Genomic DNA, 17316 nt, shown 5'->3' with positions numbered 1-17316 from the left:
ACGCTGCAGCTTTGCCACTGAAAGCCACAGAGACTCCGTAATTGCAGCATTTGAACCTGCAACTGAAGTGGACTCGACAGCCAAAGTTTGGTCCATAGTGCACCTGGGGGTGGGGAGTACTAACGACCCTTACCGGTGGCCCCTGGTGCCTCCATTCATTTTTATGCATGAGTGGCCCCTGGGGGGCCCCTCTCCTTTCCACTGCTAGTGCGAACTGGGGAACCATTCCCATCTCTTGGAAATCGCTATGCCCTGTCGGGGTGACCCTCCTCGAATAGTGGGAAATTATTCTGCATCACCTGACCCACCTTCCTGAGCTGCTACAGACCACTGAAGAGACCACGGTCTGCCCATCTACACTATCGCATGCGCCAGCATCGAAAGTACATTTGAGCACTAGGCTCCCCTCATCTTAGGGACTGCCTATCAGTTAGGATTGTGATTGATGCCAAATTGCCTAAAGACTATATCTGCACACCTGTTTCCTTCCCTTCTAGGTTGTGGATCCATTCTGTGTAGTTAACCCTTTAGGCCCCTTTGTCTTGTATATATACCTTGTGATTGGGTTGTATTGGTTTAATAGTGCTACTGTGGAGTATTATTATATGTATGACTTTCAAAGGCCTTGAAATAAATGTAATTGTATTATTATATCTACAGCCGACTAGGAGTAATTTGTAAGTGTCCTTGTTCTTTGTGCTCATTGAGGTCCTTCAGTCACCCTCACCCCTCCTGAGATCTAGTCTTGACCAGCGCCAAGCTACCTTGATTGGTCTGGCTTGTCCAGAAGGTTACCCTGTTCCAAGAAACTAGGCTGGTCTCCTGAAACTCTGCCCACCAGGTCAGAGTTCAGAAATCCATCTTAACAAATTGGTGTACAGCGGTGGGATAGGACTGAAGGTATCCAGTGTTGCACACTGATAAAGGCATTTCAGATTGCACCTATCCAGGACATATTGTAACTGTATAGTCATATCTAAAAAGGCCATAGACCTATCCAAAATAATGGAAACAAGTAACTTTATGAACTTAAACACGTCTAAATCTGAAACATAAAGAAAGATGTGTGCTGAGAGAGGTTTACCTGCTCAAGGCACAAAGGGTGAAATGATCCACAAGATCATAGATTGGCAAAAGTTACAGCTTGATGCCATACCACAGATGAGAGTGCAGAAGGAGGTGGGGCTGCTTCCACTGACAGGAATTACAGTCCTGTCGCTGCCCTCATCCATGGTGCCCAGGAAGCTGAAGATGATGTTTTGTCCCAAGTTTCCTCTGCCAGTGCTGAAAGTGAAGCCCTGTTAGAATTCAAGAAGCAAGAGCTGCTGTTTAGGCAGAAGGCGCTTGAATTTAACATGGCTAAGCTGAAAATAGAGCAGGCAGAAAAACAGAAGTACAGGGATCACAAGTTGGAAATGTCCAAGCTCCAGGTTTCAAATGGATCCAAAGGGTCTGGACATGGGTCTGGGTCCTCCTCTCATCCAATGTTTCCTAAAGATCTGCTCATTGTATATGATGAGAAGAATTACATTATGGACTGGTTGAATGCATTTGAGCATGCATGTGAAGTTGAAGAAGTTGTGAATGCTGATAAGATTGCATGGTTGCTCCGCAGACTGCCCCATTCTGGCTGCAGTGCCATTATGGAAATGTGAAAGCCTGAAAGAGGTGATTTTGCAATGTTGAAGCAAACTCTCATTTTGACGTTTGGGAAGACTCCTGCCCAATACCTTATACGGTTCAGAGAGTAGTATAAAAAGAAAGAAGGAAGTACTTAGGTGTCATATGTGACTGATTCTTTGAAAAACATGACTGGTTGGGTTGAAGGTTATAAAGTCTCCACCTTTGAGGGTATGATATGTCTTGCCATGCTTGAACATATTTTTTCATCTTGTGCCCCTGAGCTTAAGCAGCATTTGGCAGATTCAAAGGAGTTAGATCCTAAGAAACTGGCCATAGCAGCAGATCTGTGGGTTTCACATAGAGTGTCCCATAAGGACAAGACTCATCCTGGTAAGCAGGAGGAGGGGGAAAGTCCAAAGATAAGGATGGTGGGGATCTGATAAATCTTCCTCCCAAAAGAGCCACAAAAAGAAAAATAAGGATAAGTCACAGGAGAACACACAGGGTAGTGGAGGTTATCCTCCAAAACAGAACTCTGGTTACAGTAAGCCTCCCTATGTCCCAAGACCCAGTGGTTCTTGTGTGGCTTGTGGAGCAGGTGATGATGTGAAGGGTCAAAACCTTGGGGGTCCACTCTGCTGATCTGGCCTTCTCCGCCTATGAGGAAGAAGAGATTACAGGGGCATCCTTCTCTTCGGATTCCTTCCCCAGTGGGATAGACTCTGAAGTAGTTTTAGTTTCCCTGGGTTCCTGGGAGCCTAAAGTCTCAAAGGCTTATCCTGGCATTCCTGATAATACCAAGCACTACTTTAAGGACAGTGTGCTGATTAATGGAGTAGATACTCCTGCCCTTAGGGAAATTGAGTGCATCAGAACTGTAGTGGATTCTACCTTGGTAGACCCAGAGGAAGTTGCCAGAGCTCCTCTGTTACCCACTAAGTAAGCTCATGGCCCACCTCTCAAGTTCCCAGTTATACCTGTAAATCTTACTATAAATGGTACAGTGGTTAGGATTCCAGTGAGCATTCAGAGAGATGTCCCAGGGAAGGTCTTTTCTGGGGAATGATCTCAGAGCTTTAGGACTTGCGGGAGACACAGCAGAGAGACCCTCCACAAGGTCACAAACCAGGGCTGCACTGGAATGCCCAGCCCAAGCCAAAGGGGAAACCAAAGACTAAAGGAGTCAGAAAATCGAAAAGAGGGAAAGAAAACATTCCCCCAAACTCACCTACTACTAAGGTAAAGGTAGTTGGTCAAACCCCTGAACCTGACGAGGAAGAGGGGTTGCCTGAAGTCTTTGATCCTAATGACCATCCTGAACTACAAAGTTTTCTAGTGGAAGGTGATCCTGACAGGATAGAGTTCAGTAAGGGCCAATGTGAGTGCCCATCTCTGGAAGGCCTAAGGAGACAGGCCTGCTCCCAGCTTGAGGGTGAACCTCCTGGGAAGCATAGGATTTATTGGGAAGGTGGGCTCCTGTACAGTGAGCCTACAGAGTCTACAGAAGGAGACCATAGGAGGTTGGTGGTTCCCCTTGCTGTAAGACCCTTCCTCTTGCAATTGGTGCATGAAGTGCCCCTTACTGGTCACCTTGGCATCAAGAGAACCAAGCAAAGGTTATCCATGCACTTCTACTGGCCAAAGATGGGGGTACAAGTAGAAAGTCACTGCAGGAGTTGTGCTACCTGCCAGTTATCTGGAAAAAGTGGCACAACAATCCAAGCTCCATTGGTACCACTTCCAGTTGTGGGAATACCATTTGAAAGGGTAGGGGTGGACATTGTTGGTCCCCTTGAACCCCAAACATCCTTAAGAAATAGGTTTATCCTGGTGCTGGTCGACCATGCAACCAGGTATCCTGAGGCCATCCCATTGAAGACTGTGACTGCCAAGTCAGTTGCAAAAGCTTTAATTGGCATCTTTACTATAGTTGGCTTCTCTAAAAAAGTTGTGTCTGACAGAGGCAGCAACTTTATGTCCAAGTATATGCAGGCCATGTGGAAGGAATGTGGTGTCACTTATAGGTTTTCATCTGCATACCACCCCCAAATCAATGGTCTAGTTGAAGGGTTTAACATGACCTTAAAAAGCATAATTGCGGCTCTGGAAGAACCTCAAAGAATAAAATGGGATCTTCTGTTGCCATGTTTACTGTTTGCCTACAGAGAGGTACCTCAGGAGGGTGTTGGCTTCAGCCTCTTCAAACTTCTGTTTGGTCACCCTGTGAAGGGACCCTTAGCTAAAGTCAAGGAGGGGTGGGAGATGCCCTCTCCCCCTATTGCTATCAATGTAGTAGACTATGTGCTGGGACTCAGAAAAAGGATGGTACTCCTGATGGGTCTGGCTAGTGAGAACCTGAAGGCAGGGCAAGCACTGCTGAAACATTGGTATGACCAGAAAGCTTCCCTCATCAATTTTACACCTGGTCAGCAAGTCCTGATCATGAATCCCATAAGGCCTCAAGCTTTAGAGGACAAATGGTCAGGCCCTTACACAGTGGTGGAGTCACTGGGTGAGGTGAACTATTTAGTGGACCTTGGAATGGCTGGTCCGGCTCCAAAAGTGTTCCATGTAAATAGGCTGAAGGCTTTCATCCCAAGAGTTGAAATAACTGCACTGCTACTGGCGTCAGACATTAACGAGGAGGAGTCGGAACCTCTCCCTGAGCTGGTCCAAAGCAGTCCTTCAGATAGCTCCATTGAGGGTGTCCAAGTGGCCCCTCACCTGACTTCTGATCAGCAAGCTGAGCTGAAAAGTTTGCTGAGGAAATTTCCCCCCTTGTTTTCACAGTCCCCTGGTTTGACATCTTGGTGCAAACATAACATTGACACAGGAGACAGTGTACCTACCAAAGGTAGGGGATACAGGATGTCAGACAAAGTAAGGTCTTACATTAAGACAGAGGTCAACCAAATGTTGGATCTTGGAGTGATTGCACAATCTAGTCGCCTTTTGTCCAGCCCATTGGTTTTGGTACCAAAGACAGGCACCTCTGAGTTGAGGTTCTGTGTGGATTACAGGGCTCGGAATGCTGTCACCAAGACAGATGCTCACCCCTTGCCAAGAACAGATGAGCTGGTAGATAGTTTTGGTGCCTTAAGCACATTTGACCTCACAGCAGGCTATTGGCAAATATCCCTCGCAGAACATGCCAAGGAGAAGACAGCTTTCCCCACACCAGAGGGTCTTTACCAGTTTAGGGTAATGCCCTTTGGGTTGAAGAATGCCCCATCCACTTTCCAGAGGCAAAATCATGTCCTTAATGGGTTGGATGAATTCTGTCTTGCATATCTGCATGATATATCAGTTTTCAGTGCCACCTGGGAGGATCATGTGAAGCACCTTAGGATTATTTTACAGGCTCTTCAGAAGGCCCACTTGACCATAAAGGCTAGCAAATGCCAGATTGAACAAGGATCATTGGTCTACCTTGGACATGAAGTAGTTGGAGGGAGGATACAGCCTCTACCCAATAAAGTATAAGAAGTACAAGACTGGACTAACCCCACTACTCAAACCCAAGTGAGAGCCTTTTTAGGACTCACTGGGTACTACAGAAACTTTATGGCAGACTATGGCACCATACCTGCCCCTCTGACTGCTCTCACAACTCCTAAGAAACGCAAGAAGGTAACTTGGTCTGTAGAGTGTGGGAAGGCCTTCAATGGCTTAAAAGACTCCTTGTGTCAGGCCCCTGTTCTCAGGGCCCCTGATTACCAAAGACCTTTTATTGTGCAAGCAGGTGCCTCTTACACTGGGATAAGAGCTGTACTATCACAAGTAGATAAGAAGGGTAAGGAACACCCTATTGGCTTCATTAGTTGCCAACTTAAGGACAGAGCTCAGATGGTCCACAGTGAAGAAATAATGTTTCTCTTTTGTGTGGGCCCTAAGTAAGGTGAGGCCCTACCGCTATGGGACCCACTTCACTGTGCAAACTGACCACAAGCCCTTAAAGTGGCTAATGAACATGAAAGGAGAGAATCCAAAGCTGCTCAGGTGGTCCATAAATCTTCAAGGCTTTGACTTCACTATTGAGCATAGTCCAAGTGTCCAACATAGCAATACTGATGGGTTGTCCAGAATGTTTAACCGACCTGAACATGAGACTCATACAGGGGTGTATTTATTGCCCCTGTCCTTGGTCTGGGAGGGGCGAGTGTTGGGAAAAATTTCCATTTCGTGTGTAATTTTCCCTGCAGTTGTGAAGCCCCCAACTTTTTGCTTTGATTTGAACACCATAGTCTGACTTTGCCAGTGGAGCACAGCCTTCAGCTGCACTCCACTGGGCTTTTCACTCACTTTTTTTATGGGGAAAGTGAAATGCCCTTAAAGACAGTCACTACTGGGATACTTTGTTTCCCTTAGTCCTTGTCATGTTGCAACGTTTCTGCAACATGTTACAAGTGCACAGAGTCCTTACAGTAAAGTGTGCTTGGGACCTTTAGTCATTTCACAGGGCCATACACACTCTCAAAGGGATTTCTTGGAGAAGTGCAGATGTGCTTCAGACAGGGCTGCTGGCAGCTTATCTTTTTGTGTATTTGTAACCCTTTCTGGCCATGTAAACCACGTTAACCGCGCTTGGCACAGAAAGGTGGCCTGGCTCCGAAATTGGCCATGCCACGAGGTTCTTTGTCCTGTCCTTTGGCCATCTTGCGCCTTCACCTTCCCCAGGTCAAGCCGACCCGGGGCAGTCCTTATTTAGGCATGCAATTTCCTGTGAGGGACTCTGCTTTCGCGGGCTTCTGCATGCCTTGTGTTTGCACCCCCAGGATGTGGGCTGGACTGTCAAGTTCCAATACACATCCTGGGGGCCAGAGAGTCTGGAGTGCTCTGAATGCCTCGGACCACTGTGGTCCATGATTGATCCACGTATGGTACTGTATGTGAGCAGATCTTTCATTAGGTCCCCTCCGTTTTGGCGCGAAGGAGACTTTGGATAACAGAAGGCCCCAAACAGCCATACCATGTCGATCTCTGGAATCCTCACTGAACGAAGGATAGGATCCAAGTATCCTGAAACCCAGAAGCTGAGTCGAGGAACCACTGGAGACCCGCTGGAAGGTTTGGCACCCTGAACCTGCTGCCATTCCATCAGACCCCTTGGCACCTGATCGAACTAGAAGGTCTGCGAAGACGCTTCGACCCATTAAAATAGTGGGACCAACTATTCTCGGCACCTTCATCAAACCCTGCACTCGGAAGTGTCCCTGGGCCAACCAGTGGGCTGAGCAGCTTGCGCAGGATCTTTGTTCTGTCTCTGCTGCCGTTTCGAGGAGGCCCTTGAAACTTGGTATCCTGTAAGCTCTGTGTTCATGGCACTCTCACACCAAATTTTGTACACTTGGAGTTCCCAGGTCTGGAGTAAAGTGAGAGAGCCCGAACCAGAGAAACCGCGGTTACTGTGTCGCCCCGCTATGGTGATGAACTTTGCAGGTGCACTACTTTTGTGTCCCTCTTGCCCCCTGAAGCCTGCTGCAGTAAAACTGGCCTGATCCATCCACCAGGAGTGGAGAAATCGCCACTGTTCCGTTTGGGAATCAACGCTGCAGCTTCACGACTGAAAGCCACAGAGACTCAAAAATTACTGCATTTGAACCTGCAACCGAAGTGGACTCGACAGCCGAGGTTTGGTCTAGAGTGCACATGGGGGCGGTGAGTACTTACGACCCTTAATGGTGGCCCCTGGCCCCTCCATCCTTTTTTACGCACGAGTGGCCACTGGGGGCCCCTCTCCTTTCCACTGCTAGTGGGAATTGGCGAACTATTCCCATCTCTTGGCAATCGCTCTGCCCTGTCGGGGTGTCCGTCCTCGAATAGTGGGAACTTATTCTGCATCACCTCAGCCACCTTACTCAGCTGCTACAGACCCCTGAAGAGACGCCGGTCAGCCCATCTTCACTACTGCGTGCACCAGCATCGAAAGTACAATTGAGCAATAGGGTCCCCTCATTTTAGGGACTAGACTGCCTTTCAGTTAGAATTGTGATTGATGCCGAAATTGCCTAAAGACTATATCTGCACATCTGTTTCCTTCCTTCTAGGTTGTGGACCCATTCTATGTAGTTAACCCTTTAGGCCCCTTGGTCTTGTATATATATCCTGTGATTGTGTTGTGTTGATTTAATAGTGTTACTGTGGAGTATTATTATAAGTATGACTTTCAAAGGCCTTGAAATAAATGTAATTGTATTTTTATAACTACAGCTGACGAGGAGTAATTAATAAGTGTCCTTGTTGGATTTCCCTCAGTTTCACATCAACACGAAATCGACTGCCACAGTGAAAACAGAAGGTATTGTGCCGTTCAGATCGAGTGAGGTCTCATTGGAAAGGGGAGACTCTCCCCTTGCCAAAGACATCTTTTTTTTAAGCATTGCTGGGCGCGGATGGGCGCAGAGGGCCCGATCCGTACCCAGCAATGCCACTAGACCACCAGGGTTCTGTTTGTGATGTGGGGGATAGGGGGCTGCTTACTATGTAAGCATCCCTTTCTCTCCCTGTCCCCAAAAGCATGGGGCCACAAGTATTGGGCCCCCTGGGGGCCGATGTGGGTTTATCTGCCCCCAGGGGAAAAGAAAACATTTTTTTAAATAAAACAATATTTGGGTGGGGTGGTGGGTACCGGGGGGCCCACTAGACCACCAGGATTTTCATGCATTGAAATGGGGAGTGGCCATCCCCCCCACCCTGAGTGGATGGGGGCACCTCATGTAGCCCTCCCTGGGGACAGATTTCTGCCCCTAGGAAGGGGTACATGAGATGACCCCCATCCATTTGGGGTGGGAGGAGAGGCCACCGGAAATATTGGGACAGGCCCCTCAAGCCTGGGGCAGTACGTTTTGCCCCCCCTGGGGGCAGATGGGCACACTCATGTGCCCATCTGCCCGTAGAGAAGGGGCAAAACAAAACAAAAAATTGTAAATTGTTTTAGGTGGGTGTGGGGGGGGCCACTAAACCACCATGGATGTTTTCAGTGGAAAGTGTGGTGGCCCTTTCCCCCCACCCCAAATGGATGAGGGCATCTCATGTAGCCCACCCTGGGGGCAGATTGCTAGTTCAATCTGCCCCTAGGAACGAATACATGGGATAGCCCCCATCCATTTGGTGGTGGGGGAGAGGGCCACCAGATAACATTGGAATGGCCCTCCAATGCATGGGGCAGTACGTTTTGCCCACCCGGGGGCAGATGGGCACACAAATGTGCCCATCTGCCCTTAGGAAAGGTGCAAAACCCAAAAAAACATATATGTATATATAACTTGTTTTGGGTGGGTGTGGGGCGGGCACTAAACCACCATGAATATCTTTAGTGGAAAGGGGGGGCCCTCTCCCCCCACCCCAAATGGATGGGGGGCATCTCATGTAGCCCTCCCTGGGGGAAGATTAAAAGTACAATCTGCCCCTAGAAATGAGTACATGAGATGCCCCCTATCCATTTGGGGTGGGGGGGGCTGGGCCACCAGAAAACATTGGAATCGCCCCCAATGCATGGGGCAGTACGTTTTGCCCACCTTACGGGCAGATGGGCACACTTATTTGCCCATCTTCCCCTAGGAAAGGGGCAAAACAAAAACAAAATAAAAATAAATTATAACTTGTTTTGGGTGGGTGTGGGGGAGGCCACTAAACCACCATGGATGTTTTTACTATAAAGAGGGTGCCCACGGGTGTCTTCTTTTCGGAAGTGCATGGGGTTCCCTGTTTTCCTCTGTGGCTTCGACACCCTAGGCCCAAATCTGTAGGTTGTCCACATGAGCAAAATCCCGCAAAATCTGCTCTGCTGAAAGACTTTGGGTTTTCAAGTGGTTTAGCCTTCTCCCTTTGCGCCCAGGTAGGTGCACCCACACATGTGAGATACCGTTTTCATTGGGACGCCTGTGGGAATGCGGGAAGCTAGGACATTTGTTGTGTTTGCTTGGTTTTCATAACATTTCGATACGTTTGCTGCTGCACTTTGCCACACAACCCTTTCATTTCCCAAATGTGACCTACATTTAGTGGCTGCTTTAGGCACTATACACTTTTGCAATCTGAACAAGTTACCTACCCTTCAAAAGGTCTGCCTCTGCTCTTTCAAGAAATGTATGCTTGCCCTTCCTCAACATTTGTTTTCCTTATTTACACATGCTAACCACGTCTGTTTAGGCCATAAGCATAAAAATCCTGTGTACCATGGCTCTGTTTTTGGCTTGTGGTATTGCTTGTTTTGTGAAATATTACGAAAAATGTGTGATTTCCTAACTGGAAGAGTTGGGGGAATGTAGTGGAGCATTGTTTTTCAAACAATTCACAGAAGCCATTGCATTACCGGGCCAACCATGTCCACCACATACTTTTTTTTCTGTCATTTTCCCAATTTTTCCTCAAACTATGGAATTTTTTCCTACATAGTTGTTGCCTGACCTGCGCAAATCACCCCTTCCTAAACTTGGAATTTTTCAGAAATGTATGCCTTTCTACCTTACCATTCCTACCCTTCTCTTCTATTCCTTCCACGATGCCTATTGGATAAAAAAGGCCAAAATTGCCTACCTCTCACAAAACGGCTGGTAACCATATCAAAATATGTTTTTTTTTGGTTTCCACTCAACCTGTTCTTGAAAGCCTGGAAGATTACAAATTCAGAACAGCAAACAATGTGTTCCTAGCTCATCATTTTATTGGTATTTTCTGAAAGAACCCAAAATGTTCTCACTTTTTGGTTATTTTCTCTCACCCCCCTACAGCAAACTAGGATTCCTTGGTGCCATTGCGACCGGCTTCATGTGGGAAAAAAAGGGGCCAAATTTGGCTGAGATATCTCATGTGACAATAAAGTTACATGGAATTGAATGGCGACATACCAAAATCACCAAAAAAGGCCTTGGCACTGGTGGGGAAAACCCATGCCAGTTAAGGGGTTAATATTACAAACATTTCAATGTGAGGGTACGTGTTGCGAAAAAATGAAATCAACGGCATTGTACTCAGTCATTCAAGCATACAACCCTTTTACTACCAAATCTGTGCTCATTCTTACATGTACTTTGATTTTGTGCAAATCAGGCTGAAACCCTGAGGGCCCGATTCTCATGTAGGTGTTAAGTACCGAAATGGACGTTAAAAGGCTTAACAACCTTTTCGGTACTTAAGACCTATTCTGAAGGTGGCGCATTCTTCCGAAGTTGGAAGGAATGTGCCACGTTCGGAATACATGTGGCAGTTGCTAGGATGGGTTGGAAACCAACCTAGCAACCGCCACATTCGTAAACTGGCTTTTTGGAAGCCTATTCTTGTGGCACTCCTCCAGTTTAATATGTGCGCTAAACTAGCGCACATTTACGGTACCCTTTTGGTGCCGTTAAACTGGAGGAGTGACACAAGAAGCCTTGTTTGGTGTAAATGGAAGTGTCCATACACCCGTGTTGTATATGGACACTTTCATGTGTACCAAAGCAAGCAGCTTCAACGTTGCATCCTGCAACATTGAAGCTGCTCGCTTTGGTGTAAATTAAAGTGTTCATATACACCGTGCGAGTGTATATGAACACTTTCATTTACACCAAAGCGAGCAGCTTCAACGTTGCAGGATGCAACGTTGAAGCTGCTTGCTTTAAATGAAAGTGTCCATATACACCACACGGGTGTATATGAACACTTTCCTATACACCACAGTAAGCAGCTTCAACATCCTGCAATGTTGAAGCTGCTCACTTTGGTGTATAGGAACTGTGTTCTCTGCAGCATTTTCGTTAAATAACGAAAATGAAAGTGTCCATATACACCACACGGTTGTATATGAACACTTTCCTATACACCACAGTAAGCAGCTTCAACATCCTGCAATGTTGAAGCTGCTCACTTTGGTGTATAGGAACTGTGTTCTCTGCAGCATTTTCGTTAAATAACGAGTCCCTTGTTATTTAACGAAAATGCTGCTGAAATTCTGCAATCCGCCTGTTTCCATTAGAAACAGGCGGATTACAGCGAAAGCACTGTCGTGCTTTGCGAAGATGCAGAGGCCCACATGAGAATAGCAGTGGTGCCTGGGCGTCAAGAAATGGGGCAGTGAGTCGTGATATTTAGCATGCTCACTGCGCCAAGATGAGAATCGGGCCCTGAGTAGTGCTATTGGTCCACTTTCCTTTTTTCACAAGGGTATTTCGAAAAAGTACGTGAGTGTAGCACACTGTGCCATTTGAATGAACATCTTATATCAGTTAAATGATATATATTGTTATTCTAGTTTCTGATCATGTGCTAGTCTCAGTAAAACGAGTGTAACATTCTTATTATGACTAAAATATCTACAGACGTGGTCCTTAGAACTAAACTTAGTAAACTTTAAAAATAAAAAAAACTGTTTAAATATTAGTACAAATAATTTCAATTTTTATATATGTTTTTGCAAAAAAAGACACATCTGCCCCATCTGCCCCTCTAGCTGTTATTTTACTTTGATGTGTGTTTTGGTTTGTGTGTGAGAGAGCTTGAGAGTGAGAGTGAGCGCTAGTTCTACTATGGTACACCACCTACATATATACAATTGCTTTTCATTTTAGAAAAATTTACAGAATATTACTATTCTTAAAGTAGTAAATACAAGCATTACAAAAAAATGGCGAATTCAGAAAACATGTTTTACTTACATTGAAATAAAAAGAAAACTTATAGCCATGAAGTACAGCATGATTGAAGATACACCTAAAAGACAAGAAAAAACATAGGCGTGTTCTTTAAAGAACTAAAGACGATACAATGGGAGTACTGAATGGCAACTTTCAACTCCTTAAGCTAAATGCTGTTTACAGAAAGAACGGTAGTTTAACCCTTTGAATGCCGCCAGCCCACACGGGCCAGAGCGGCAAGAATAAAATCATTCTTTGCCCAGAGGACACTGGATGCTTTCAGAGCAAAACAAGACAACTTTTTAGGGCGCACACAAGGTTAATACATTGCATATTCACAAATATGAATGGAAATAGATTGACTTTTTCAAAAGTGGTAATACCTTCAATTTACAAAAAAATTGAAAATGCATCAGGAGGAAATTCACCGGATTGCGTTATTCCTTCGTTTTATAAAATCTGCGGGGGGAATCCAATACAGAGCATCAAATCTTAGCATGCCCCTTAAAAAAGGTGCGCTGCTCTAGGTGTTTTTCTAATTCTTGCGCCTAAGAAGCAAAGGAGTCCAATGCATGCTTTGGATCTGTTGGTGGTGTTGGATATGAATGGCCATCAAATTCCCACAACTATCTGGAGATTTCTATTGAATTGTTTTATTTTGTATTGTGTGCTGGAGGTTAACATAAAGAGTTAACTTCATAGAAAATAAACAGTAATATATTGCTATACAAAATGTAACTGAATCACCAATGTTACTAACAATCCCAAGAGATAAAACATTCATTGTACACATTTTAAAATTGGCATGATAAATTGTGCTGCTGCAATAATCAAAGAGACCTGAAACCCATTCAGAAGTCACTACCATGAAAAAATGCCCAAAGGTCAAATCTCTCAAGTTATTAAGATAAGTGCATTCAATGAACCCGTGTTCCAATGTCTCAGTGTCTCAATTCTATGGGATTTGATGGCAGGGTGTTGGAATGACTCTTGCCTCTTTCAGAAGCTCAGGATACATGGGGGTGGGTGGGGAGTTTGAACTTGCCACATTACTGCTCTGTGCATTAGAGGGCTCTATCTTGTCCCTCGTGTTGATCAACCCATACATGGATCCAATGAAGTCTCTAGGGTCCAGCTTGGCATCTCAGAACAACAATATGCAAGCAATACAAAGTCACATCTGGGGTACATAGAATAATGTAAGACAAATGAAAGACACCTTTTCTAGCCCTTTTAGTGCCCATCGTCTCCATTTGCGACGGGTTCTTTTCTGAGTCAATCCATTCTTTTCTTATTCTGAGATTCCCAGTTTGTCCCCAGATTTATGGGCCCCACCTTTTGGTGAAGGACTCTGCTCAGTTTCACCTGTTTCCTCCTCACTTCTTGCTGGTGTAATGCACAGGGTCCTTCTTCTTGTCCCCTTTTCCGTTCTTTCCTTGAAAGGTTCACCTACTGCTGTTCTTGTCTCAAAGCAGCTCATCACGAGTCCGGGAGCCCACCTCTCTTTGTGTCTCTTTCTTGACTCATTGGTGTCTCATATTCTCCACTCGGTCCTCTTTTCCTGGTCACGTCCCTGTTTCTCTGTCTGCTGATCGTCTGATGTCACAGGTTGGTCACTTTCCTGTCACTTTTTCTGTAGTCTACTCTGAACCCGTTTCCTCTTCACACGCACTCCCTGCAAACCCCTTTGCTTCCTCTTGATTGGGTTCCAGTCTCATACATTTTTCTTAATTTCCCCCTACGTTACCTTTGTTTCCAATTGGGTCCTACTCTCCACCTTTCTCTCCCAAACACCACTTATCTACATCACCAATGATTCCTCCAGGGGGTTCCTCTACTTTTCTCCCAAAGTCCTGCGTTTCTTTCTCTCCCCATCTCCCTTTTCTTCACCCTTATTCACCTCCTTTCATTTGTTGCCTTTTCTAACATTTCATCTTCCTCGTTAGGGTTTTTGGTTTAGTTAATTTTCCACCCTTTTTCGGCCCTATTCTTTTTCTTGTTGTTTCTGGCTCAGAATGATCCCCCAGTCCTTTGCTGTATTTTCTATGTACTCTTTCTTTCCCCTGTGCCTTCGTTTTCTTTCCATCCTGACTCGGGTGTCTCAGATAGCATCTCTTTTATGTGCTTCCTCCTTGTCCCCTCCTTCTCTCTCTCTCTCTCTCTCTCTCTCTCTGTCTCTCTCTCTCTCTCTCATCCAGTCTTCTGTCTCCCGGCTCTTTCATGTTGCCCATTCTAGTCTCTTTTATTTACTGTTGTGCCCTTCCTTCCACAGCCAATTTCCCATGACCTCTCCGTAGATTTTGATTGGTTCTACTGTCCTAAGTCTGCAACTACTCTTCTTTTCACTACCTTTTTTCACAAATTCAACAATTTCACTTCCCCTGTCAACTACATACTTCTTCTTTCCTCTTCTATGTCCTCAGCTGTCCCTCTCGGTGGCACGTCCCTCATAGTCAGCTTGTGACACTCAATGGCTCTCATTCCCCTTGTCAACCTTCTGCCCCTCTCCGTCTCAAGCATCCTGGCTTCACGTCCCCTGGCCACTGCCTGGCTCCTTCTCCTTATGGTGAATGTTACTGCTCTATGCCAAGCCCCTTTTATCTCTATCATTATTGGCTGTTTGAAACAGACCACAAGTCTTTAGATGCACCTCTATCTCGCCTTGCGAGTCGGATTATAACTGAGCAGTTTCTTCCCTGAAAGGAACCAATGGGAGGCTTGGGAGGTCCTTAGCTCCACATTTCAATGTTTTTTTTCTCTCAAGGCTGCCATTTTAAAACTAGACAGCCTGCCTAGGGCATGTCTTGACCCATATCTTTGTCCTATTCTTAAAGATTCAGATCATGCCCTCTGCATGGGTCAATGAATCCCATTCCACTGCCTCACCTCTTTGGTTCCCCTGTCACCAGCCCTCGGTTAAGTCCTGGCTTCTGAACAGCTCTACAGTATACTGAGGCACTAGTATTGCCCATTAATACCCAGATAGGGGGTGTGGTGGCCTTCCAGCCAATGAAGAGGCTCAGAACAGAGTCCTTACCACACAAGGAAAGACCCTGCTCCAAGCCTCCTCAGAGCGAGAGGTCGCCATCGAAGTGAAGTGTGCTCTTGTATCCCCCAGCCTTTCACCCCGCCCTCCACCCCCATTTTTCACATATCCGCTCCCCTCCCTACCCCAAGCCCACTTACCTGCGCTGCTCTGCCCCTCGCTTGCACCAGGAACAGCACGGTTCCCGGCGCATCTCCTCTGCGCGATTAGCCGGCATGGAAAGGGAGAAGGGAGTATGTGAAGTCCCTTCTCCCCTTCCCTGTCGGCCATTTTATTTTTTTATTTATTTCAACTATTTTTTAATGGCCACCATGGAAACGGAGAAGGGAGTACTTGTAGTCCCTTCTCCCCAATCCATGGAAGCATTTTGGTTTTCTCAAGTTCAGAAACGGCTTTCACGCCATTTCGGAGCCCAAGAAAAATTATTATTAGTACCCTGGTATAATGTCCCAGGGTACTAATAGCAATATAACCCTCGGGTGGGGGGGACGGCATTACCAGTCTGGTAATGCCCGGGGCTTACGTTAAAGCCCTCACTTTGCTGGGGCTTGTAACTGATGCCCAGAGGCATTACCAGACCGGTAATGTCCCCCCTCCTGAGGTTCTATTGCTTTAGTGGGTCTTGGCCATATGAAACCTATGATGGTGGCTCTCATTGCCAAAGACTCTGCAGTGGTTTGCCCCTTCTGTCTTCTCTCCGGGGATTGCGCCGATCTTCCCCTTATGAGGACAAATAAAGGCAAGTTCGGCCATCCGGGTTTGATTTCAGAACAGAAGATGGCTGCAGGCAAAGACTGATTCTCACATGCCTCCTTGTTTAATGGGATCTAAAGCGGGAGCCGTGTTCTGCCCTTGCTCAGAGTTCTAGTCCTTCTACATTTAAAAGGTGTCCTGTGACTTTGTCAAACAGGCCACTTCTGAAGAACTAAAACAATTAATGTGTTGGCATACTGGCAGATCTCCTTTAAAGTGGGGTGAACTGGAAAATAAAAGGTGCAAACTAATGTAAAGAGGAAGCCCAAACTCTCTGAGGCGTGTTTGTGGAGATTCTCTCTCAGGAAGTGTTGGCCAAAATGTGGACAATTGTTGAATTTTAAAGCACATTCTTCCACACATAGAAAATAAATCTAGTTTGCTAATCTGCCACTTAGGATTGGCCACAGGGTGTTTAAAGTGTTAAATTGGAAACGAGAGGGGAGTTGGAGTTGGGGGCTTGGGGGTTCCCAGATGGATCTTCTTAGTGTGGGTAGAGATGTCCATAACTAGGATCTGCCAGTAAAGGCTAAACTTCAGTTTTAATCAAGTGGAATCCAGACCAAGGTACCCCACTGACCATTTCTCTCATATCTAGAAGTAGACCCTCCCAAATCACGGAAGGCTACAGCGCCAGGCAGGCGCATACAGTTCTAATTTCTGCACATTCAAGCCCACTCTGGTCTTAAGTGTTTCATTTTAAGGATATTTGCACTTGCCTCTGCCACACAGTATTTGATTGTTTCAATGAGTTAAGGATTGCCATAACTTGCGAAAGTGTAATCGCTGTGCCGCCCATGCTGCCGCAGACTAGGGCTGTGGCTGTCCTACCACTGCTGCTTTATTTCCTGAACATCCACATGTAATACCCATCCCATAAGTAATACATTAAAACATTGCTCAAGTAAACTCATCCTGCTAATTGATGCTAATTATCATGAAAGTAAGGCAACCTCTATACCAATGAAAGCTGCCTGCCTCCAATAAAGGGCACATGAAACTAGCATGTTCATCAAGTCAAACAGTGTTCTAGAGAGCAAGAGTAGGAGGGTGTCCTTACAGCACACATACATTAAACATTAATTTGTAAAAACCAGTCATTAGTGATTGCTTGGGTGGAGGAGATGGTTGGTTCCTGCTTGTGGGAACAGTGCAGTCTGTGCTCCCTGGGGACAAAGCGTGTTAGTGTGGCAGTGATGAATCCATGCCTTTGGGCCTTTTGTGTAGTGGCCCAGGATGCAGGCTCCTGCCCTATGTAGAAGAGAGTCAAACCACATGCGC

At 46.0% G+C, this 17316-nt stretch overlaps 1 long non-coding RNA gene across 1 annotated transcript in view; it reads right to left on the bottom strand.

The window, feature by feature from the left end:
* LOC138527285 (uncharacterized) overlaps positions 1-17316 on the bottom strand; it is an 84003-nt gene that overhangs the window by 29656 nt on the left and 37031 nt on the right. The window contains exon 2 of the long non-coding RNA XR_011283856.1: positions 12258-12312. This is a non-coding gene — a long non-coding RNA (uncharacterized lncRNA). The remainder of the gene's footprint in view (positions 1-12257; positions 12313-17316) is intronic.

The sequence above is a fragment of the Ambystoma mexicanum genome, chromosome 14 (genome assembly GCF_040938575.1).
Source record: "Ambystoma mexicanum isolate Mex_15411 chromosome 14, UKY_AmexF1_1, whole genome shotgun sequence".
Taxonomy (NCBI): domain Eukaryota; kingdom Metazoa; phylum Chordata; class Amphibia; order Caudata; family Ambystomatidae; genus Ambystoma; species Ambystoma mexicanum.
The sequence above is the reverse complement of the archived record's forward strand: the minus strand, read 5'-3'. Positions and strand labels throughout refer to the sequence as shown.